At 50.8% G+C, this 25,866-nt stretch overlaps 1 long non-coding RNA gene across 1 annotated transcript; it reads left to right on the top strand.

The window, feature by feature from the left end:
• Positions 1-285: 285 nt before the first annotated feature.
• Positions 286-4,605, top strand: LOC140428764 (uncharacterized). Its single transcript, XR_011948866.1, has 2 exons — positions 286-639; positions 3,507-4,605. It is a non-coding gene; the product is annotated as an uncharacterized lncRNA (long non-coding RNA).
• The last annotated feature ends 21,261 nt before the right edge of the window (positions 4,606-25,866 follow it).

Genomic DNA, 25,866 nt, shown 5'->3' with positions numbered 1-25,866 from the left:
TGGTGTTCCCATGTGCCTGCTCCCCATGTTCCTTTGCTGTGTCCTGTGCCTGGGTCAATGTTGGTTGATCGACACAGTTTTCTTATTAGACATTTTTGTATCAGTTAACCACAGCTTAAGGCTTGCTCGACCATTTCAGGGATAGTTAAGAGTTAACCTGATTGTCCTGGGCCTGGCTGTGGTAGCCGTCCTGGTGGGCGGCGGAGGGATCCGTCACCCGGGGGGGGGGGCCTCCACGACAGCCAAGCCTGCGATCAGGGGCCACCGATTGGCGGGCAGATGTGATCTGGGGGAGCCTACTTCTTCTTCCACGCCGTGTGGGCCTGCCATGTCGCGCAAGGACGGCACCGCAGACGGCCGCCACACGCGCGCAGACCCGCCAGACGTGCAGGACCCCGTATCGGCAGCCGGAGCTACGTGGAGCGCTCCGAGGCCCTGCCATCCCCCTTAAAAATGGAGAATCACTCCGGACCTTCTAGAAAAAAATCCGGAGTGATTCCCACCCGTTTTCTGGCGGGTGTGGGGACATAGCCCCATTATTGGAGAATCCGGCCCCCTATGCTCGAGGAGTTTCAAAGTCATTTTCAAGACTATTAGCGGCCTTTGCTCAAGCTGACAGCGGCAACACATAAACAAATGGTAAGAAAGATGAAGGGAATGGGTCCTCCGGGTAGAGGAATGAGTCTGTAAAGATGATGGAATCATCCAATCCCTGTTTTCTGCGGGCAAATGTCCAAGTGGTGCTAACTTGAGCTTCCAAGGAGATTGCCCCTCAGTATCCCTATAGTTTAGCACTGCAGCTTTTTTCTGACGGATATGGAGTCAGGTTTCATGCTACAACTGACTGCTACTGTCTCTGCATGTGCCAGCCTAATGCTGACCTTACAACAGATGGCACAGATCTGGACCTGCCTGTCTGCTGACCAAACTCCTGAAGCACATACCCAGGGCAGGGTCATTGGTGGGCAGGTGTGCCAGTGCCATCTTTAGCAGATGCAGCTAATCAAGCAATCACCTCTGCATGACTTCTTTCCTGCAATATCATGCAAACTTAATGTGCTGTCATTGGCATTGCCGATTTTTAAAAAAAACATCCAGCAAAATGGCATTCACATGTCATAGTGATTTCAACACTCACTGCTGGCCTTGCTTTCTCTGGGAAGAGTGAACTCAGCACCAGTCTTATGTCTGTCAAATAGAATTATACAATCATAGAATGGTTACAGCACAGGAGGCCATTCAGCCCATTGTTACTGTAGTGATGTCACTTGACCAATAATGGGGCTATGTCCCCACACTTTAGGGCAGCACGGTAGCATTGTGGATAGCACAATTGCTTCACAGCTCCAGGGTCCCAGGTTCGACTCCCGGCTTGGGTCTCTGTCTGTGCGGAGTCTGCACATCCTCCCTGTGTGTGCGTGGGTTTCCTCCGGGTGCTCCGGTTTCCTCCCACAGTCCAAAGATGTGCAGGTTAGGTGGATTGGCCATGATAAATTGCCCTTAGTGTCCAAAATTGCCCTTAGTGTTGGGTGGAGTTACTGGGTTATGGGGATAGGGTGGAGGTATTAACCTCGGGTAGGGTGCTCTTTCCAAGAGCCGGTGCAGACTCGATGGGCCGAATGGCCTCCTTCTGCACTGTAAATTCTATGTCTATGTCTTGACCATGTTCTAAAGATGTGGCTGCTAGCAGCACACTTCTCAAGCAGCTTGTGCTGCCTCTGAAGCACTGTCAACCCTCCTGATCTTCCAGACATGGAAGTCTCAATGGTTCCCACTGGGAAACTTATTGTTGCCATTTTAAAGCAGATATGGCCCAAAAGCTTAGGAAAATGTGTGCAAGAAACAAAACTAAGGTAAAATAACAGAAACAACCTAGAAACATCATCAAAACAACTTTCCTTTACCTTTACAATCTGTACCCTAAAATGACTTCCCACATAGAGCATTGGGTGTGAGAACATGATGGGTGGAATTTTCTGAAAAATGGCAAAATGCCATTTCCACCATGAAAATCCAGAACATGGGGCGCGTTTCTCCACTCCCGCGCCGGTTGGGAGAATCGCCTGGGCTGCCAAAATTTCCCGCGACGCTAGTCCGACGCCCTCCCACGATTCTCCCAAGCGGCGGGAATGGCCCCTTCGAGATCCGCAGGCCGCAGGCCGGAGACTCGCCCGAGACGCCCAAAATGGCGATTCTCCGGCACCCCCGCTATTCTCAGGCCCGAATGGGCCGAGCGGCCAGCCCAAAACGGCGGGTTCCCCCCGGCGCCGTCCACACCTGGTCGCTGCCGTCGGGAACAGCGTGGGAACGCTGGGGGGGGGGGGCGGCCTGCTGGGGGGGGAGGGGGGGAGGTACCCTGCACCGGGGGGTACCTCAAATGTGGGGTGGCCCGCGATCAGTGCCCACCGATCGTCGGGCCGTCCTCTCTGAAGGAGGCCCTCCTTTCTTTCGCAGCCCCGCAAGATCCGTCTGCCACCTTCTTGCGGGGCGGACTCGGAGAGGACGGCAACTACGCATGCGCGGGTGACGCCAGTTATGCGGCGCCGGCCGCGTCATGTATGCGGCGCCGCCTTTACGCGGCGACAAGGCCTGGCGCGAGTAAATGACGCGGCCCCGCTCCTAGCCCATTATCGGGCCCTGAATCGGTCGGGATAGGGGCCGTTTCGCGCCGTCGTGAACCTCGACGGCGTGCACGACGGCGTGGGCACTTCGGCGCGGGAGTGGAGAATCCCGCCCGTGATCTTTGGGCACTTAGAATTTATTTTTTTGCCACGTTAAAAACACCAGGCCTGAGGCTCAAAGTGTCTGACTCACCTGCACCAGATCATCTGAGCACTTCAATGAAGTGGGCACTGCATATGCATGGCACCACACCAGGAGGATGGCTGCTCAAAGTCCCGCTCCAAGATTGTTGGAGAGGGCTCCAACAAGACATTTGGATGCGGTGGAGGAGAGGAAGGCAATGACCTACCCTCGAGTTGGCAGGAGGTCCCCAGTAATGTGACAAATCTGCCTGGGAGGCAATGGCAGCAATGGGCAGTGTGAGCAGCATGACCAGGTGGACGGGAGTTCAATGCCATAAAAAGATGAATGATCTACGATCTGTAAGGATAAGTGCCCCCTGACTCCACTTTGGCATTCCGTCACCCCGGAATGTCACCTTGAACCCACATGCTACCACCTCTCAACTTCCCAGCACCCGGCCAGCATCATCTTCAAACCCCCGGTACACCCCATCAGAGTCCCTCCCTGCCCTGGCACGGTGCACACTCATGCCAGTTGTCCTCAACCTCTGATCCACCAGGCTCATAATATCCTCTGAGTTGAGGATTTTTACTCCATTTGAAGAAAGGACAATGGAGTTCGCAGGTGAGGACTGAGTTTGGCCTGTGACAGAGAAGTGAGGAGCCATTGCACCTTCATCCAGATGACCTGTCTCAAGAGAGTCTTTAAGTGCCCAAACCCTTGAACTTGCCATTTACTGAAACCATATCCTTGCCTTGCAGGAACATCGATGAGCCCAGGCCATCTACCAGCAGAGCCTCACCCTTCAACCCCCACAGCACCTTGGAGGAAATCTCCAAAGAGGACACCGAAGATGTGTCACATCTATCGCCCGCACCAGGCATCATCACAGAGACTATTACCTTGGTGGCAAACTTATCAGAGAGGCTTCTGGGTCACCTTCTAGTGTGCACTGCACTGTTTCTGATGCACTTCAGGTGGCCACAGGAACGTTACAAGGATCAGACAGTCAGAGGTCTTCTGGATCCCAGGACATAGCTTACCCGCAGTCAGGTGTCGTGCCTCTGGACACATTCCTCCCTCAGCTGCTAGAGATGTAAAAGTAGAGCCAGGAATACCAGGAAGGGCTACAAATGACTTTCTTGCAACTGCAAGGCTGTTTGAAGGAGTCCCAAAGCCTTCAGTGCAGGAATTGTTGTCAGCCTTGTGTGGCATCCAGGACAAAACTGCAAGGGTGGCGATCGCAATGGAAAGGCTAGGTCAAGATGTCAGAACCATGATTAGTGAACTCCAAGGTGTGGCTCAGTGTCTGAGGATCATGGCTGAGGGCCTCAACACCATGATGCTCACAATGGTGGGCTTCCAGGACTGGAAGTGCCAGATGGGTTTTGGCTTCTGGAGCTCACTCCTGCTGCCACTCAATTCCATGGCATAACCCAGGGGTCCAAAAGAACACCAAGGGAAGAGGAAGTGCAGCAGCCCATTTGAGGCCTTCTGCCAATGAGACTCTGGCAGTGGCCAGCCCTTCTGAATCCCCCATTCCTGACACCAGAATACCTCAGGTACAGCAGGCAAAATTGGGTGACATGGCTACACCAGTGCCACCTGCAATCTAGACCCTCCAGATTAACACCCATCAAGGGCATCTCAGGCAAAAGGGCATGGAAGGCAGCAGGCCGCCTCCACTTCCCGTGTAAATCCTGGGAACACACTTGGATGTGGTGGGGGTGTGCTCACAAGATGAAAGAGTTTTAGGAGCACAGAATGGGCATGGGTGAAGTAAGGCACAGGTAGTTAGGGTTCAAAATAATTTGTCACAATCACTACTTGTCACATTAAAAGTTATTGTTGTTCCCAATCTTAATGCCTCACTCTCTTTCATCCTTCTCTCACTGGGTTAGGTCCTCACCCAATCTGGACACTGCTTTTACCACAGGCCTTCAATGCAAGGTGAACGATAAGCCCCCCTCAAACCGACAGCAACAGACTCCTAGATGGACTAGGTGAACCCAACACCTAGTCTCTTTTACCCCTCTGGAGCAACAGAACAAGGGTGTGTGGCTCTGACCCTCACTCAAACATGAACCAGGGAGTCAGTTTGCAGTCATCAAACAGAAAGGAGTTGGACAAAAACAGAATGTGAGGCGCATCAGAGCTTTCCTCATTGCGAGTCATTGTCACCTTCCAGCATTGACATGCTAAGCATGCACATTGACAACCCAGGCCCAGTACCCTGATGAGATGGTTATGAAGAGGTAAGCCTCCCTTGATCACGGTGAAGGGCCGAGTGGTCATAAAGGTCTTGTTGGGGGTGGGTTTTAGAGCTACCAGTCAACAAGATCCTAAAGTGAGAAGCGGGAGGCGATAAGGTCACCCCACTTCCTCCTGCTCATGCGAACCCTCACTGCCGCCTATCACCCATTATCCTGGCCCTCCTTGCACTCTCCCTCCACACCTTCCTGGACATCCTCCTCATCAGAAGAAATGTCCCACTCCTCCTGGTCTTCCTTGAATATGTTGCCATGTTGCTGTGCTACATTGTGGAGGGCACGGCACACAACGGCGATGCGGGAAACCCTCTGTGACTGTATTGAAGGGCCCTACCGGATCTGTCGAGGTAGCGGAAACAAATCCTTAGAAGGCCGATGCACCGCTCTATTACGATCTGGATGGTGCTGTGAGTCTCATTGTAATGGACTCTGCCTCGGTCTCAGACCTCCTTACAGGCATCATCAGTAGACCTCAGTAGGTATCCCTTGTTCCCTACAAGCCATCCCGACAGCCTTGGGTGACCCTCAAAAATCCCAGCAATTTGTGACTACCCCAGGACAAAACTGTCATGCATACTCAGTGGAAAGTGTGCACAGATGTGCATGATGTTCATGAGATGGTCACACACCAGCTGCAAATGAAGGGAGTGGGACTCCTTCCTGTTGATATAGGGCTCCCTGATGCCACAGTGCGAGAATTGTCAATTGTCATCAATGACCCCCTGGACCTGTGACAAACCAGCGATGGACACAAATCCCATAGCCCCCTCATCCTGGTGGGCCTGGTCAAAGTCAAAGTTAATGTGGTCTGAGACCTGGCATACAGTGCATCCGTCACATTGCCGATGTATTTGTGTGTGGCTGATCTGCAAGATCCCACAGAATCCTGGAACATAAAAGTTCCAAAAGTGGCATAAAAGTTCAGGGCTGCTGTGACCGCCACGGCACAGGGAGTGGGTTCCCTCCTCCCCCTCCATGTCATGCAAGGTTTGATGGAAGGTGGCACAGGTGCCGCACTGTCTCCTTTGTGAGTTGGAGTCTCCTGCGGCACATGTTGTCTGACAGTTCCATGAAGGACACCCAGGCTCTGTACACATTTTGTCTCCTTCTTTGCCTTAAAGCCCCATCTTCGACCTGATGGCCAACTGACGCTTGAACCTGACCTGCGGCTTCAGGCCTCCTGGTTTTGGATCCTTCCTGGGTATGGCCTGTCTTAACTGCTGGAGTCTATGGTCCTGCAGTACAGTGATCAGTATAATCGCCAGTTCCATTGGCTCCATCCCAATATATCTCAGAACTCTGTGAGGGATGAGAGAAAGACAGTCAAGTTGTTGTTCCATTCCATTACCTTCAAGCCTTATCCAAACCCCTTGTTCCCCTGGTCCTGGAAGCTGAAATTCCTCCACCTTAACCAGCGGCCAGCCCACACTCACATGTTTGTGGCCCTTCCAATTTCACCACTTGACTAGCCCCGGTCAATGCCCTTACCCCTTCAGAGTCACCTAATGGTCCGCGTCTTGTTGGTCCTTTCCTTAATCTCAACATCACAGGGGGTTCTGGCAGACTACTTCAATGGCTATCCATCCTCTTGTGCAGGGTCGACTGAACTGAATGTGAACATTGAGGGCTTTTGCAACCTCTAAGGTAGTCTGTGGGTAGCAGCTGCGAGGCTCTACACTTTTGCTCCCGATGCCCTGCACCCAACCTTCCATCCTTGATAAGGCTAATAAGTGGATAATAATAAGGCTCAAATCATGATGACCAATTAGTTCGACAAGGAGGACTCTCAGGAATGTTCATGGTCACAATTACTCTCTAAGGCATAGTCAGGCGGCGCACAAAGCCACTGTTCATTCTCAGGCTTTGTCACTCCAAGATCTTTTTGCTGTCAAGCCTTTAACGCTTAAGTCTCCTGGGAAGCCACTGCATAACCTCTAAATGACGACCAAATGACCACCCCCTTCCCACCCCACTTCCTCAGTACTGACCTGCCTTTGCTTTCACGGTCTGACCCAGGCAGCCCCTTAGGGTAGCCTCCTTCAGTCGCATCGCTCCCTTCCCCCAAACGCATGAGACCTGCTCCCCCAACTGGTCCTTACCCCAGGCAACTAACAGCTTCAAACTGTGCTCGTAGTGTCATAGAGGTTTACAGTATGAAAACAGGCCCTTCCGCCCAACTTGTCCATGCTGCCCAGTTTTTACCACTAAGCTAGTCCCAACTGCCCGCATTTGGCCCATATCCCTCTATACCCATCTTTCTCATATACCTTTCCGAATGCTTTTTAAAAGACGGAATTATACCCGCCTCTACTGCTGCCTCTGGCAGCGCAATCCAGTCAAAAGAATCATTCATGTCAGTGAAAAGTTTTAAAAACATACATCCTTCCTCTAAAATCACTCAGGACAGTCAGCAGCTGCGAAAACTGAAAGCCTTTGCATTCATATGAGTGCTGAGGAGCTTTTAAGACAGACAGGCTGAAAACTTCATGGCAACATGAGCCAACCGTGACCCCCATCTTGGGGAGATCCCTGAAATGCATACCTCACCCCCAAACCCCTCGTAACCCCAACAACCTTGAACCACGCCTCCTCTACAGTTGGCTGGCCGATACTGCTCCCTTGCTCACATTGGTACAACCTTTTCCTCCCTCTTGGAGGCCATGGTGCCTGGTTCCCGTTTTTAAAAACCAATAGTGTTTCCCGCCCGTGTGACATGACGGTGGTGGGCGGGAAGATTCAATGAGTTCTGAATACCTGACTTTAACCTTGCTGATGAAATTAAAATGGATTCAAAGTCATTCAAATCAAGTTCACCCTTCCTGGGAATGAATCTAATTGCATCAGCGGGGAGGACCCAGGAACATCGTAATCGGATTTCTCGCTGACACCAATTCTGTTTTTGGCCTCTCATGAGAGTTTGTGGCCATTACTGGGTTTGCGCCCGCGGCGATCGGAAGCTGAAAATCGTACCCGATGCCTTATACATGCTAATGAAGTGTTTTAAAATGTTTTTAAATTGCTAGAAACATTGATTCTCCTGTACAAATGGTTTCCATGCCTTGGCCAAGCGAGGGATACATTCGGAACAGTTACCTCTGACATTTTCTGCACAGTGTGTTGCTGGTCTAGTTTGAAAAGCACGTTGACCTGCATGTTTATTACTGAACTTCTAAACTAATTTGTTATATCTGTAATGCTGGTAATAGAGAGAAGGATGCTGGTGGCATTTGAGGAAGGAATTGGAATCTGGCAAGCTTGAGGAAGAAGCTAAGATCCAGCAGCGCTTGTGGGGTATTGAGGTTTGGCAGCATTGATAAGGGTACTGATTTCTGCCAGCACTAAGGAAGGTTTCAAAAACCCTTATGAATGGTGGGGGGAGTGGAACCTGGCAGCAGTGAATGTGGAGGAATACTGGGCTGAATCCTGGGGGGAAAGTGGTTGGGTGGATATTCCTGTGCCTATTCCTATGCCTGGATTTAGATGTTTCAGGCGGGGTAGAGGGGGATGTAAAAGGAGCGGCGGAGTTGTGCTACTGATTAGGGAGAATATCACAGCTGTACTATGGGAGGACACCTCAGAGGGCAGTGAGGCTATATGGGGAGAGATCAGGAATAAGAAGGGTGCAATCACAATGTTGGGGGTTTACTATAGGCCTCCCAACAGCCAGCGGGAGATAGAGGAGCAGATAGGTAGACAGATTTTGGAAAAGAGTAAAAACAACAGGGTTGTTGTGATGGGAGACTTCAACTTCCCCAATATTGACTGGGACTCACTTTGTGCCAGGGGCTTAGACGGGGCAGAGTTTGTAAGGAGCATCCAGGAGGGCTTCTTAAAACAATATGTCAACAGTCCAACTAGGGCAGGTGCTGTACTGGACCTGGTATTGGGGAATGAGCCCGGCCAGGTGGTAGAAGTTTCAGTAGGGGAGCATTTCGGGAACAGTGAGCACAATTCAGTACTTTTAAAATGCTGGTGGACAAGGGTAAGAGTGGTCCTAGGGTGAATGTGCTAAATTGGGGGAAGGCTAATTATAACAATATTAGGTGGGAACTGAAGAACCTAGATTGGGGGCGGATGTTTGAGGGTAAATCAACATCTGATATGTGGGAGGCTTCCAAGTGTCAGTTGAAAGGAATTCAGGACTGGCCTGTTCCTGTGAGGAAGAAGGATAAATACGGCAATTTTCGGGAACCTTGGATAAAGAGAAATATTGTAGGCCTCGTCAAAACATCACGTGCAAGGGTACGTGATGTCTCGGATCGTGTTTTCCGGGTCCTTAAGGGGGAGGGGGAGCAGCCCCAAGTCGTGGTCCACATTGGCACTAACGACATCGGTAGGAAAGGGGATAAGGATGTCAGGCAGGCTTTCAGGGAGCTAGGATGGAAGCTCAGAACTAGAACAAACAGAGTTGTTATCTCTGGGTTGTTGCCCGTGCCACGTGATAGTGAGATGAGGAATAGGGAGAGAGAGCGATTAAACACGTGGCTACAGGGATGGTGCAGGCGGGAGGGTTTCAGATTTCTGGATAACTGGGGCTCTTTCTGGGGAAGGTGGGACCTCTACAGACAGGATGGTCTACATCTGAACCTGAGGGGCACAAATATCCTGGGGGGAAGATTTGTTAGTGCTCTTTGGGGGGGGTTTAAATTAATGCAGCAGGGGCATGGGAACCTGGATTGTAGTTTTAGGGTAAGGGAGAATGAGAGTATAGAGGTCAGGAGCTCAGATTTGACGTCGCAGGAGGGGGCCAGTGTTCAGGTAGGTGGTTTGAAGTGTGTCTACTTCAATGCCAGGAGTATACGAAATAAGGTAGGGGAACTGGCAGCATGGGTTGGTACCTGGGACTTGGATGTTGTGGCCATTTCGGAGACATGGATAGAGCAGGGACAGGAATGGATGTTGCAGGTTCCGGGGTTTAGGTGTTTTAGTAAGCTCAGAGAAGGAGGCAAAAGAGGGGGAGGTGAGGCGCTGCTAGTCAAGAGCAGTATTACGGTGGCGGAGAGGATGCTAGATGGGGACTCATCTTCCGAGGTAGTATGGGCTGAGATTAGAAACATGAAAGGAGAGGTCACACTGTTGGGAGTCTTCTATAGGCCTCCAAATAGTTCTAGGGATGTAGAGGAAAGGATGGCGAGGATGATCCTGGATAAGAGCGAAAGTAACAGGGTAGTTATTATGGGAGACTTTAACTTTCCAAATATTGACTGGAAAAGATATAGTTCGAGTACAATAGATGGGTCGGTTTTTGTACAGTGTGTGCAGGAGGGTTTCCTGACACAGTTTGTTGACAGGCCAACAAGAGGCGAGGCCACATTGGATTTGGTTTTGGGTAATGAACCAGGCCAGGTGTTGGATTTGGAGGTAGGTGAGCACTTTGGGGACAGTGACCACAATTCGGTGACGTTTACGTTAAGGATGGAAAGGGATAAGTATACACCGCAGGGCAAGAGTTATAGCTGGGGGAAGGGAAATTATGATGCCATTAGACATGACTTGGGGGGGATAAGGTGGAGAAGTAGGCTGCAAGTGTTGGACACACTGGATAAGTGGAGCTTGTTCAAGGATCAGCTACTGCGTGTTCTTGATAAGTATGTACCGGTCAGGCAGGGAGGAAGGTGCCGAGCGAGGGAACCGTGGTTTATCAAAGAAGTGGAATCTCTTGTTAAGAGGAAGAAGGAGGCCTATGTGAAGATGAGGTGTGAAGTTTCAGTTGGGGCGATGGATAGTTACAAGGTAGCGAGGAAGGATCTAAAGAGAGAGCTAAGACGAGCAAGGAGGGGACATGAGAAGTATTTGGCAGGAAGGATCAAGGAAAACCCAAAAGCTTTCTATAGGTATGTCAGGAATAAGCGAATGACTAGGGAAAGAGTAGGACCAGTCAAGGACAGGGATGGGAAGTTGTGTGTGGAGTCTGAAGAGATAGGCGAGATACTAAATGAATATTTTTCGTCAGTATTCACTCAGGAAAAAGATAATGTTGTGGAGGAGAATGCTGAGCTCCAGGTAAATAATTAGATGGCATTCAGGTACGTAGGGAAGAGGGGTTGGCAATTCTGGACAGGCTGAAAATAGATAAGTCCCCGGGACCTGATGGGATTTATCCTAGGATTCTCTGGGAGGCCAGGGAAGAGATTGCTGGACCATTGGCTTTGATTTTTATGTCATCATTGGCTACAGGAATAGTGCCAGAGGACTGGAGGATAGCAAATGTGGTCCCTTTATTCAAAAAGGGGAGCAGAGACAACCCCGGCAACTATAGACCGGTGAGCCTCACGTCTGTAGTGGGTAAAGTCTTGGAGGGGATTATAAGAGACAAGATTTATAATCATCTAGATAGGAATAATATGATCAGGGATTGTCAGCATGGCTTTGTGAAGGGTAGGTCATGCCTCACAAACCTTATCGAGTTCTTTGAGAAGGTGACTGAACAGGTAGACGAGGGTAGAGCAGTTGATGTGGTGTATATGGATTTCAGCAAAGCGTTTGATAAGGTTCCCCACGGTAGGCTATTGCAGAAAATACGGAGGCTGGGGATTGAGGGTGATTTAGAGATGTGGATCAGAAATTGGCTAGCTGAAAGAAGACAGAGGGTGGTGGTTGATGGGAAATGTTCAGAATGGAGTTCAGTCACAAGTGGAGTACGACAAGGATCTGTTCTGGGGCCGTTGCTGTTTGTCATTTTTATCAATGACCGAGAGGAAGGCGCAGAAGGGTGGGTGAGTAAATTTGCAGACGATACTAAAGTCGGTGGTGTTGTCGATAGTGTGGAAGGAAGTAGCAGGTTACAGAGAGATATAGATAAGCTGCAGAGCTGGGCTGAGAGGTGGCAAATGGAGTTTAATGTAGAGAAGTGTGAGGTGATTCACTTTGGAAGGAATAACAGGAATGTGGAATATTTGGCTAATGGAAAAGTTCTTGAAAGTGTGGATGAGCAGAGGGATCTAGGTGTCCATGTACATAGATCCCTGAAAGTTGCCACCCAGGTTGATAGGGTGGTGAAGAAGGCCTATGGATTGTTGGCCTTTATTGGTAGAGGGATTGAGTTCCGGAGTCAGGAAGTCATGTTGCAGCTGTACAGAACTCTGGTACGGCCGCATTTGGAGTATTGCGTACAGTTCTGGTCACCGCATTATAGGAAGGACGTGGAGGCTTTGGAGCGGGTGCAGAGGAGATTTACCAGGATGTTGCCTGGTATGGAGGGAAAATCTTATGAGGAAAGGCTGATGGACTTGAGGTTGTTTTCGTTGGAGAGAAGAAGGTTAAGAGGAGACTTAATAGAGGCATTCAAAATGATTAGGGGGTTGGATAGGGTGGACAGTGAGAGCCTTCTCCCGCGGATGGAAATGGCTGGCACGAGGGGACATAACTTTAAACTGAGGGGTAATAGATATAGGACAGAGGTCAGAGGTAGGTTCTTTACGCCAAGAGTAGTGAGGCCGTGGAATGCCCTACCTGCTACAGTAGTGAACTCGCCAACATTGAGGGCATTTAAAAGTTTATTGGATAAACATATGGATGATAATGGTATAGTGTAGGTTAGATGGCTTTTGTTTCGGTGCAACATCGTGGGCCGAAGGGCCTGTACTGCGCTGTATTGTTCTATGTTCTATGTTCTAAAACGAAAAAGGAGGCATTTGTCAGGCTAAAAGGCTGGGAGCAGACAAAGCCTGTGTGGAATATAAGGAAAGCAGGAAGGAACTTAAGCAAGGAGTCAGGAGGGCTAGAAGGGGTCACAAAAAGTCATTGGCAAATAGGGTTAAGGAAAATCCCGAGGCTTTTTACATGTACATAAAAAGCAAGAGGGTTGCCAGAGAAAGGGTTGGCCCACTGAAGGATAGGCAAGGGAATCTATCTGTGGAGCCAGAGGAAATGGGCGAGGTACTAAATGAATACTTTGCATCAGTATTCACCAAAGAGAAGGAATTGGTGGATGTTGAGTCTGGAGAAGGGTGTGTAGATAGCTTGGGTCACATTGAGATCCAAAAAGACGAGGTGTTGGACGTCTTGAAAAATATTAAGGTAGATAAGTCCCCAGGGCCTGATGGGATCTACCCCAGAATACTGAAGGAGGCTAGAGAGGAAATTGCTGAGGCCTTGACAGAAATCTTTGGATCCTCACTGTCTTCAGGTGATGTCCCGGAGGACTGGAGAATAACCAATGTTGTTCCGCTGTTTAAGAAGGGTAGCAAGGATAATCCAGGGAACTACAGGCTGGTGAGCCTTACATCAGTGGTAGGGAAATTACTGGAGAGTATTCTTCGAGACAGGATCTACTCCCACTTGGAAGCAAATGGACGTATTAGTGAGATGCAGCATGGTTTTGTGAAGGGGACGTCGTGTCTCACTAACTTGATAGAGTTTTTCGAAGAGGTCACAAAGATGATTGATACAGGTAGGGCAGTGGATGTTGTCTATATGGACTTCAGTAAGGCCTTTGACAAGGCCCCTCATGGTAGACTAGTACAAAAGGTGAAATCACACGGGATCAGGGGTGAGCTGGCAAGGTGGATACAGAACTGGCTAGGTCATAGAAGGCAGAGAGTAGCAATGGAAGGATGCTTTTCTAATTGGAGGGCTGTGACTAGTGGTGTTCCGCAGGGATCAGTGCTGGGACCTTTGCTGTTTGTAGTATATATAAATGATTTGGAGGAAAATGTAACTGGTCTGATTAGTAAGTTTGCAGACGACACAAAGGTTGGTGGAATTGCAGACAGCGATGAGGACTGTCAGAGGATACAGCAGGATTTAGATTGTTTGGAGACTTGGGCGGAGAGATAGCAGATGGAGTTTAATCCGGACAAATGTGAGGTAATGCATTTTGGAAGTTCTAATGCAGGTAGGGAATATACAGTGAATGGTAGAACCCTCAAGAGTATTGAAAGTCAGAGCGATCTATGTGTACAGGTCCACAGGTCACTGAAAGGGGCAACACAGGTGGAGAAGGTAGTCAAGAAGGCATACGCATGCTTGCCTTCATTGGCCGGGGCATTGAGTATAAAAATTGGCAAGTCATGTTGCAGCTGTATAGAACCTTAGTTAGGCCATACTTTGGAGTATAGTGTTCAATTCTGGTTGCCATGCTACCAGAAGGATGTGGAGGCTTTAGAGAGGGTGCAGAAGAGATTTACCAGAATGTTGCCTGGTATGGAGGGCATTAGCTATGAGGAGCGGTTGAATAAACTCGGTTTGTTCGCACTGGAACGACGGAGGTTGAGGGGCGACCTGATAGAGGTCTACAAAATTATGAGTGGCATAGACAGAGTGGATAGTCAGAGGGTTTTCCCCAGGGTAGAGGGGTCAATTACTAGGGGGCATAGGTTTAAGGTGCGAGGGGCAAGGTTTAGAGGAGATGTACGAGGCAAGTTTTTTACACAGAGGGTAGTGGGTGCCTGGAACTCGCTCCCGGAGGAGGTGGTGGAAGCAGGGACGATAGTGACATTTAAGGGGCATCTTGACAAATACATGAATAGGATGGGAATAGAGGGATACGGACCCAGGAAGTTTTGTTGGGCAGCATGGTCGGCACGGGCTTGGAGGGCCGAAGGGCCTATTCCTGTGCTGTACATTTCTTTGTTCTTTGTTCTTTCTTCTAACAACATGGAGATAACAAGAATGGTGCACTATGGTTTGCCGCTTCGAAACATTGGGTAAAGCAGTTGGAAAGCTTCTGTAATGTGCTGACTCAGCAGGGAGATCGGACTGTGTAGCGTTAGTTAATTTAACTCTGGATATTGGAAAATAACTAAGCTATCTCTTTGTGCCAAAAAGCTTCATTTTTTCATTTTTCACTTGCTATCCAGCCCATGTAATCGATTAGGTTGCTACCTACCAGTCGTGCACCCCAAACTGAGGTGAAGTTTGCTCAGTGGCTGTCAAATATTAACAGGTCAACACTGTGAACCTGGTCGGAGTTTATAGTGGGATTCCAGAGACTAGGATGTCAACAAGGATTGCTCAGGTAAAATAGGTAGGTTTACAGACACGTTTGGTTTTTTTATGTCGGTCATGCTATGGATTTAATTTTTAAATTGAATCAGTGGCTTAAAAAAACAATATGCCAATCCATCATATGAAGATGCCATAGAAGCCACGGTAACGCTCATTTAAAAAAAAATTCCATAGGACCTGGAAGGAAAAAAATAGCCTAAACTTTAGCAGCAAAGTGGCAACTCAGTGTAGCTCTTTTTGGTGTGGAAGGAGTTATAGATATGGGTTTACCCCACAGATATAATTTGGGACGCTATGCAGAGAATGCTCAGCTGTTAGTTTAGATCTCCAGTGTTCCACAGTGAAACTCTTTGCATACATTCAAAAGAGCATTGAAGTAAAACAGCAGTAATATATTGAATCATTCACCTCATTGTTTCCATGCCAAAGTTGTGAAATTCCATTCTTATTGGAAAGGAAAGTCAAGGTTGGGTGTATAATAGGACAGATGATTTGCGGCTGCACACTTTGAATCCTTTCTGTAGTTGAATTTCTCAACCCCCAAACCCCTCCCCACCCGTGTCTGTAACAATTGATATAACCTGTTCCACCACCTTGTGCAAATAAGTCATTGCCCTTTATGTTGTTGTGCATTTTCATGGCAACTTGCCAACTTCCATTTAATGTAGATAAAGAATAAGGAGTGAGTACAAAGCTACTTTTAAATAAATACATAACTGTACAATTTTTGATTGCGTTCACAAGCTTTGTTCATTAGAAGAATGTACTGAACACTGGAAAGTGCGTCACATCATTTTCGAACCATTAAGTTAAGATTCAAATCACAATGCCTCAATCTACATGCATAACAAAGGATTTTGCCCTGCAAATGCTCAACTTGTTTGTTTCTTACAGCACAGATCACCTTACAAGCCATCTTCATGTTATTTTCATTTGAACATAGTGGGCGGATTCTCTGGCGGCTGACGCCGAAATTGGGAAATGCGATTGGGCGGAGAATCGATTCCAGCGCCGAAATCACGGCGTGCGCCGCTTTGAGGACAAATCGCAATTCTCCGTCGCCTCGACAGCGGCATCAATGTGTTCCGGAACGCATGTAGAGTAAAAGCTATTTGCATATCATTAGCGGCTGCCTTGCAGTTCCGTGCCCTTCCACCCCAACCCAACAGCCCACCTCCTGGTCACCCCTCTGGCAGAAGCCCCCCAGCCAGCGGCACGACTGTCAGCAAATTATGGGGATGTTGGACACTTTCCATACCCTCTCTCTCTTCCTCAGCAGCCATGGTGCCTGCTTCATGATTTTTAAAAGCACAAATGAACCTCGCCGTTGGTAATTCACTCCGGTGGAGGCGAAGAATCGCGGAGGCCCTGGAGAATACCAGGTCAGGACCACTAATGATATGCCAAGGGTGTTTACTGGATGTGCGGAGTTGAACGCATTGACACTGCCATTGAGGCACCAGAGAACTGTGATTTGGCATGAAACCGGCATCCGCCATGATTTCAACGTCAAAACAAATTCTCTGCCAAATCTCATTTCCCAATTCCGGCGCCAGCAGACAGAGAATCCAGCCCGTTATGTTTTGAGACAACTTAATATAGGGTAAAATGGAGGAATGGTGGAGATCATGTGACCTGTTCTGAATTCTGCCGGGCAACAAGCTTGGATGGCTTGACTGTTAAAGGTTAAAGGGGACCCAGGTTGTTTTGTTGGTAATATGGTGCAAGATATTCATAAACAATGAAGAGAGCAGCCGTGCTGAGGGTGGATGGACTGATAGACGGAATGACAAATTTTGTAAACCATTATACTTCAAACTGTCTATTTAATTCCAAAATTGAACAGAGTTGTTGGTATTGAGGCTGGCTCATCAGCATTTGTACCTGGACACATGGCACATGCAATTCATGATACAATGGAAATGGCTATTAGAGTGGATGGGTGGGATTCCCCAATAATGGGCTACGTTCCCACGCCCTCAAGAAATGGGGCGAGAATCACTCCAGACTTTTTTGGAGAAAGTCCGGAGTGATTCTCCATTTTTAAGGGGGCTTGCAGGGCCCCAGAGTGTTCCACGCAGCTCCGGCTGCCGATGCAGGGCCCAGCACTTCCGGCTGCATGTCCGCGCATGCATGCGGCAGCCGCATGTGGCGCTGGCCCCGCGCAACATGGCGGACCCACACAGCGGGCGGCGCCGAAGAAGTAGGCCCCCCGCAGATCGCGCACACCCGCCGATCAGTGGCGCCCAATTGCGGGCCTGGCCATCGTGGAGGCCCCCCCCAGTGACGGATCCCCCCACCAAGACGGCCACCGCAGCCGCGACTCCAAGCTCCCGCCAGGTGGAACCATACGTGAACCACGGCACGGGAACTCGGCCGGTCATCCGCATTGAATCGCCAAAGGGGCCTCTTTCAAAGGCCCCCGACCAGCGCCGCCTTGACCGCGCGCGTGCGACTGCCATCGATTCTCTGGTCGCTGTAGAATTGCGGGAAGGCATCGAAACCGATCACGCCCCATTCTCCACCCCTGCGCCGAGCATGATTGCGGGGTGGAGGCTCGAAGAATGCCGTCCAAAGAGTCCATAAGAAGCCATTGTAGGGTTATCGTAAATATCACCGAACCTTGCAGACACAGAAGAGTCTGCAAGAATTCAAAAGAGCAAGGAGTTTGGGAGAGCAAGTCTCCATTATCCATTCAGCAGGTTGCAGGTGGGAGCACTCACTCAGATTGAAGAGACCAAATTTATGAGAGTTTAAACAAAGACTTGTATAGCTTTGACCAGAAGGGACAATCTTCAATGAAAATTCCAATCAATATGAAAATCAATTCTGGGTTTTCGATTTCCCCAGCTGGAAAAGGAAAAGAAAACTGTCCCTCTGAGATAAGAATCACGTTAGACTGGGTAAAGAATAAGTGCAGAGGGAGATTGTGGTCACTCCGTACTTTACTCTGTAGTTTAGAGTTGCTCACTGAAAGGGTGTTTAGTCAATGTTGCTTTTAGTTTGTGTGTTACATTCAAAGCCTTAAAAAATGACACCTTGTATGCTATTTTCAGTCATCCACTGGAAGTTTGAATTAATTTTTTTAAGTTATTGGTCTCTATGGGGATTGTAACAACATGCACAAGTTTATTGTTTACTGAGGCAACCCTCAAATTTAAACAGAATTGTGAGTCTTTTGCAGTGTTATTACTTTATGGGAAACAGGCTCTTGTGTTTTGTGATCGGACAGGGACTGAAGTACAGGGGGCGAAAGTGATGATTCAGATCTTCCCATTCCAGAAATGCTGCTTGTTCTGGATGCTACTAACTATATCCATTTATCCGCGTGACAGAAATCTTAAAGGCCCCGCCGAGAATAGCAGAGTGTTATGTAACCGATGATCAATTCTACCAGGACTGGAAGAGATAGTCCATTCCATTCCAGCACCCCAGTGTTCCTGTGGCTGTTTCTGTGGCCTTTTGCACAAGGGCCCAACTGAAGACATTCCTTGAGATTCCCTGCTCAACCTCCAGAGGCAGAACCTTCAGTTACAAGACCTGCTCCGTGGATGTAATTCCTGAATCCCACTACCTTGTTCCATGTTTAAAGCCTACCCTTTGATCTTACAATGGTTCATCTCTTTCTGACTTTCCTCGATTCTTGCTTGAACATCTTCCCTCTTGTGAGATTTTGAGCATGTTTTGTTACATTAAATGCACAATTTAAATGCAAACTCTTTTTCAGTGCTTTGGTAAATGGTGCCCTTCAGTTGTCAGGTTTGTGAATCGGAGTCTATAGATTACAAAGGCCTGGATGAGGGTTTCCGATGTCTGAGCTAAGAAAGGGATTGAGTTCGATAATATTACCAAGATAAAAGTAGGTGGTCTTAGTGATTGTGCAGATATGTGATTAGAAGTTCATCCTGGGTTCAAAAGCAATTCTGAGAACAGTCTATGTAGCTTAGTCTCTGACAGTTGCCAGGGAGACAGATGGAGTCGATAGCAAGGGAGCATAGTTTGTGGCAGCGACTGAAGACAATGGCCTTCTCAATATTCATTTGGAAGAAATTCCTGCTTATCCAGTACTGGATGCCAGACAAAATGTCTAATAATTTAAACACTGGTCGGGTCAAAATATATAGTGGTGAGTTAGAGCTGGGTGTCATCAGCAGAGATTGTGGGCGGGATTCTCCGGTCGCCGAAATCTCGTTCGGCAATCGGCCAGAGAATCAAAGTTTGTGCCGAAATCGGGGGCAGAGGCTCTTTTGCGATACTCCACCGCCTCGAAAGCGGTGTACTCTAGGAGTAGGCCGCATGCTGTATCGATGGCCTCAGGACGTTGCCTGAGGCCCTCCCCCGATGCTCTGCCCTCAACCGGCCGAGTTCCTGACGGCGTGGGTCTCTCATGGTATTTCTTGTCAGGAACTCGGCGTGGCGGCTGCAGACTCAGTCCAACGCCACTACAGTCAGGGGAGGGCAGATCCGCGGGCACCGGGGAATTTGGCAGGGGCTGGGGGCGCTGTTGGGGGGTAATCTGGGATCGCGAGCCAACCAAAGAGGGTGCACTATTTGGCAGGCCGGGTCTACGTGCGGCCGGTGCCATTGCAGGCCGCCACCATGCACATGCCATGGACCCGGCAATTCTCCGGCCGCATCGGCAGGCAGGTTGTTGCAGGCAGGCAACAACGATCTATGTTGCCTGCCTGCTAGCCGCCAGCCAAACGGAGGATTGGTGGCCATTTTGTGCTGGATTTTCAGACGTAAAACGCCACTGTTCCCACGCCGACATCAGGACACAGAGCATTAAACTTCTATGCAACTGAATTTTCCAAGTCCGAGCAGGGGAAACAGGAAGCAAGGATGGTGGGCGGGATTCTCCATCCAGAGATGCCGGAATCACAAAATGTGATTGGGCGAAGAATCGTGCGTGAGCCGAAAATCGTGGCCGCGCTGGGCGCCTGACATAATGCCATTCTCCGGTGGTTCGACAGCAGTGTCAATGCATTCAACTCCGCACGTACAGTAAACATTGTTAGCATATCATTTACAGCCTGACCCGGTATTCTCCGGGGGTTCTGCAATGTTCCACCTCCGCCAGGAGGAATTGCCGACGACAAGGTTCACTTGTGGTTTTAAAAATTGGGAAACTGGCGGCGTAGCTGCTGAGGGAGAGAGAGGCGGGAGGACATCTTCCAAGAGGTACGGGCATGGGCTGCCGTTCCTGCCTGGAGGAGCGGGGGTGTGGGGGTTTGGGGGGGGGGGGGGGTGTGCCGGAGTGGGAGCGACCAGGTGACCAGGGGATGGTCTGTGGGGTTGAGGGGTGTACAGGCACAGACCACCATTACCACAGCCTGCAAGGCAGCCACCTTGCTATGTGCCCCACTCACTGGCTATCATGGCCCGTGGTTGCGCAGAGTGAAACCAACTGTATGGGTGCCCCTACTCCACCACCACCATACTCCACCCCACTCCACTCCACCAACCCCTGCCAAGTGGCCCTCCCAAGGGCAAGGCCCACAGTGGCCCATACAGTATGGCGCTGACAGGGGCCACAGAGCTGATCCCTGGTATGGGTTGGGACAGTCATCGGTACCCCTGCCAGCAGGGACAAGGTGCAGTGGCCAAAGGCCTCCACGGTGCCGGGCACCGGCGAGGCCAGGGATGCAGTGCGGAGGACAGAATTCCGGGAGAACACCTGGGGATGGATTTGGGGATGGGGATGGAGGGGGAGGGGCGGACATGCGGGGGAAGGGGCTGCAGTACAGGCCGGAGTCACTGTGTAGTCCATTGGACCTGGTTGGGCATGCAAGTGCGCACCATGCTGACATGCCTATCTTTCACCCCGTGCAGACAATGGACTTTGGAATTCAACTAGGAACAGTGGCCTTCATCCTTGCCACTGCAGGCCTGGGGATGCAATGAGGCTGTACGAGCAGGAGCTGTCTGGGGAAGGCCCTGCAGCAGCATAGCTTGGCCCAGAGGAGCAGGAGGCAGCCGGTGCAGTGCGGGGGAATGGGGGAGGACACCGGCTCCCAATGGCCGTCAAGGTGATGGTCGCCCTGAACCTTTACACCACGGGATCCTTCCAGGCACTGAATGGGGATCTGACAGGGATCTCACAGTCCTCAGTGCACAGGAGCATCTGCACCATCATTGAGGCCCTATATGCCTGATTGGCACAATGTATCAAATTCGTTGTGGACCAAGCCCATCAGGATGCCCGGGCAGTGGGATTCGTCACCATCAGCAGGATGCCGAAGGTCCAAGGGGTGATCGACGGGATGCATTTTTCCCTACGAGCACCACAAATCGAAAGCGGTTGCACTAGATGAAAGTGCAGCTGGTGTGTGACCTTGATCTGCAAATCTATGCCCGATACCCAGGCAGTGTGCATGACGTCTTCATCCTGGCACACTCGATGGCTCCTTACACCTTCGAGGCACACTCCTGGGTGAGGGGGTTGGCTCTTGGGTGAAAGTGGTTATCCGCTGCAGACGTGGCAAATGATGCCTATACATTTGACTCCTGCCCACGGTAGCATTTTCCACCATCCACCTGGGTTACCCCTGCATGTGAGCTGGCCATTCCATCACATGGTCCCATTGAATCCGTGGTTCGTGTCAGTGTCGATCCCGGACTGGTGCTCTGGGGTGTCACGGGTTGGTGTTTGGGGGCTCCCTTCGCTCTCCGTTTCCGACTCCTCTCAGGAATCTACTTGGGGTTGGGGTCGGGGCAGTAAGGCCCCCCCTCGTTGTCATGTGATCCGACAAGCCAGAAGACATGATACATAATTGGATCGTGGGTTCGGCTGGTGGGTGATGTGGGGAAGAGGGGTGGTGCAGGTGGTGACGGGGTGCTGACGGGGAGGTGATGGGGAGGTAGGTTGGTGAGTTTTGGTGACGGCGATGAGGGGATGGTGAGGGGCTGTTGTGGGTGTGGTGAGAGGCTGGTGTGGGGATTGTGCCACGCGTGCCATAGGGACACCGCAACTCAGCGGGGACTCACTTGGATGCCCAATGCCAATCTCCGCCTCGGGAGACTGCCCTCTTTCCAATCCATCCAACAGGTCCAGTGCCCACTGCTCTGGTGCGTGGTAGAGCCATGGACCGCCATTGCCGCGGCCTGCATGCCAGCATCTTCCTGCACATCCCATTGACCACCCACCTTGATCCCTGGTTCTGCAGAGTGACACTGGCTGTAAGGGTGCCCCCAACCCCCCACCTCCATTCTCCACCCTCCGCCATACCACCCTCCCCCAACCTGGCCACCACGGTGGGGCATCAGATGGCCCACTCAAGGGCAACGGCCAGTTTAACCCCTACGGGGCGCTGGCCGGGGGCTGCGCCAGCCAATGATACCCCTGGCATCAGGGACCGGCGCCAGGACCAGAGATCACCAGGGTGGTGGGCACCGACAGGGCCAGGGGTGCAGAGATGGGGGGCATGCGGGGACAGAGCCCGCAGTGCAAACTGGGGCCACCATGTAGCTTGGTGGACATGGTTGGGCATGGGGTATGCACCATGTTAACATGTCGACCTTTCACCACCTGCAGACAATGGTGGCCTTTCTGCTTGTCGCTACAACCTGGGGATGCCCTGTGGCTGTACGAGCTGGCGTTGCTCGAGGAGGAGGAAGCTGCAGCAGCGAAGCATGCCCCAGAGGAGCAGGAGGCAGACGCCCAGGATAGAGACCCGGCTGCCCAACAGGCCAAGGAGAAGGTGCAAAGGAGGTGTCGCATGAGGCTTTGTGTGTACCAGCAACGCCTGTCATTAGAGGACTTGCCGGACCGGGCATGCCGTTGAAGTCTCTGGCTGAGCAGGGAGACAGTGCGACATATCTGTCAGATCATGGCACACCTGGCAATATCAGTGGGGAAGGACACCCGCTCCCGGTGGCCGTCAGGTTGATGGTCGCCCTGAACGTTTACGCCACGAGGTCTGTCCAGGTGCTGAGTGGGGACCTGTCTGGGATTTTACAGATCCTGGTTCACAGGTGCATCCATGCCCTCACGGAGGCCCTGTATGCCCAGTTGGCACAATACATCCATTTCAATGTGGACCGAGCCCATGGGAATACGCGGACAGCGGAGTGCGGTGCCATCGCCGGGATGTCCCGAGTCCAGCGGGTGATCGACTGGATGCATGACGCCCTACAAGTACCTGCAGATGGGCATGGGGTATGCATCATGTTAACATGTCGATCTTTCATCCCCTGCGGACGATGGTGGCCTTCCTGCTAGTCAGTGCAATCCTGGGGGATGCCCTGAGGCTGTACGAGCTGGCGTTGCGTGAGGAGGAGGAAGCTGCAGCAGCAAAACATGCCCCAGAGGAACAGGAGGCCCCGCTAGACAAAGCGAAAGCAATTCCACTTGATCAACGTGCAGTTGGTGTGCGACCGTGAGCTGTACATCATGCACGTCTGCGCCCAATACCCAGGCAGTGTGCACGACACCTTTATCCTGACAGAGTCGATGATTCTTGACATGTTCGAGATCCTCCCCCGCCTCTGGCAAGGCGACAGGCATTATCCTCTGCGGTCGTGGCTGATTGCGCCTATCCGGAGGCCACAGACCGATACCAAGACTCGCTACAACGACGGTCATGCAGCGATCAGGAGCCTGATCGAGCAGTGCTTCGGCCTCATGAAGATGCGGTTAAGGTGTCTGGGTGGTTGTGGAGGTGTCCTCCAGTATGGCGCTGAGAGGGTCGCCCCTATCATGGCGGCCTGCAGCGTCCTCCACAACATCACGCAGCAGAGGGGGTAACGTGCTGGAAGAGGAGGATGAAACTCAGGCCTTCTCCGACGAGGAAGATGCAAGGGAAGGGCTGAACACGGGACCCAGGCAGGCACGAGAGGCCACATGATGTGTGCGCCAGGGCCAACGCACCCGGGATGCTCTGCTCGCCTCCAGGTTCACCGACTGTGGGTGGGGGGAGGGGGGAGTATCTGGACAGGGGCACGGACACCACATCCCATTACCACACCCCCTCCCCTCAGCTTGTCAGCCTCCTGAGTGTCAATCTCAAAACCGGCAAATCCTGCACCGTTTCTCATTGGAATCGATTGAGTTCCACATGGCGCCAGTGTAATCCCTTAATAATAGCAGAATTGGTCCAGGTGCAGCGCCAGTTTTGCTGTCGTGAAACTCCACGAATCCTGCACCGGCGTCAACTCTTAGGGCTGGATTCTACAGTTTTGCGACTATGTCCGGAGAAAGCGTCTGGTCTTACGACCAAAACGTTGGTGCCGTCCCCGCACCGATGCTCCACCAGGTGGGGGGGCTAGCAGCCGGGCCACGCAAAGCCCCCGGCTTTACCTACAGATACGGACGGAGAATGGCCGGGTTGGTGGCCACGGATGCGCACAGCACCGACCTGTGGCAGCTGCGCCATACATGGCGCCGGCCACGCGCGTAACCAGCCTGCCAGATAGTGCACCCTATAACCACCCCCCACCCACGGACCACCCCCCACCAGTCCCCCCAGCCCCCGCCAAAGCCCCCCCTGCCAGAGGAACAGCACCCCCCCCCCCAGACCGTGGCTGCGCTGGATGAAGTCAGCAGCCGCCATGCAAGGTCCCCGGAAACTGAGAGGACACGCGAGCGACGCCGTCAGGAAGTCGGCCCATTTGGGGCGGAGCATCGGGGGAACCCTTCAGGTGACGTCCGAAGGCCATCCCGACGGCATGCGACGTACTTAGCGATTACGCTGTTTTTGAGGGGGCGGAGTATCCAAAAAATGGTGCCACCCCCGATTTCGGCATAAAAACGGTTTCTCCGGCAATAGCCGAACGCGATTTTGGCGTCGCCAATCAGAGAATCCAGTCCTTAGTCTCAGGAATGGAGAATCCAGCCTAAAGTATTTGAAATTTATTGGTGAAATTTGTGTAACATTTCTTATCTGGTGTTCAACTCCTTGCATCCTCTGAGCAATCCAATGAGGTGTGCTTCTTCCACTTTCTCCCGCAACTGTGGCTCATTTATTTCATATATTTGTAAAAGAATTCTGGGAAAGTGAAATTGTTTAAGGTAAATAACAGCAATTGAACTTGTGTTCTTTATTTCTGAAAGAATAATTTCTCTATGAAAAGCATTCCAGCAGAGAGAATTTCATTGACAACACAGCAGAATAAATTGCAAGCTATGTCCAAAACTTTGTGGTGCTGATTTTCACCGAATACTGTTGGCACAAAAGAGCTGCTGAGATTGCCAAGTTTTTTTTAAAATTGAGAGTTCCCAATTATTCTTTTAAGGGGCAATTTAGCGTGGCCAATCGACCTATTCTCCACATCTTTGGGTCATGGGGGTGAGACCCACGCAAACACGGGGAGAATTTGCCAACTCCACACGGACAGTGACCCAGGGCTGGGCTCAAACCCGGGTCCTCAGCGCCTTGAGGCAGCAGTGCTAACCACTGTGCCACCGTGCCACCCACCTGAGATTGTCAAATTGGAGCTTTAAGCTGCAACACCATTACATAGGATGACAGCAGATAGACAGGACAGAACCAGCCATTCAGCCCAATCAGTCCAGACCAGCATTTATGCTCCACTCAAACCTTCTCCCATCTTTTCTCATCTATAGTTACCATCATAACCATTATTTCCTTCTCCTTCATATGAGTCTCTACCTTCTGATTAAATGCATCCATATTATTTGTTTCAATCACTCCCAGTGGTACAATGCTCCACATTCTCACCATTCATTGGATAAAGATGTTTCTTATGAATTCCCTGCAGGATTTCTTGGTGACTATTTTGTATTGATGGACTCTGGCTGTGCTCTTCCCCACAATTGGAAACGGTGAGCAGGTTTTCCCCTTGATGAATTGGGCCATTTAAGTGTAGCATGTCTACGACTTCTGAAAGATACAACAGTTTAGTCTCCAGGCATTAGACCGGGCTGGAGTCTGGAATGCCACCA

This window comes from Scyliorhinus torazame, chromosome 8, assembly GCF_047496885.1.
Source record: "Scyliorhinus torazame isolate Kashiwa2021f chromosome 8, sScyTor2.1, whole genome shotgun sequence".
Taxonomy (NCBI): Eukaryota; Metazoa; Chordata; class Chondrichthyes; order Carcharhiniformes; family Scyliorhinidae; genus Scyliorhinus; species Scyliorhinus torazame.
This window is presented reverse-complemented; position numbering and strand designations above follow the sequence as displayed.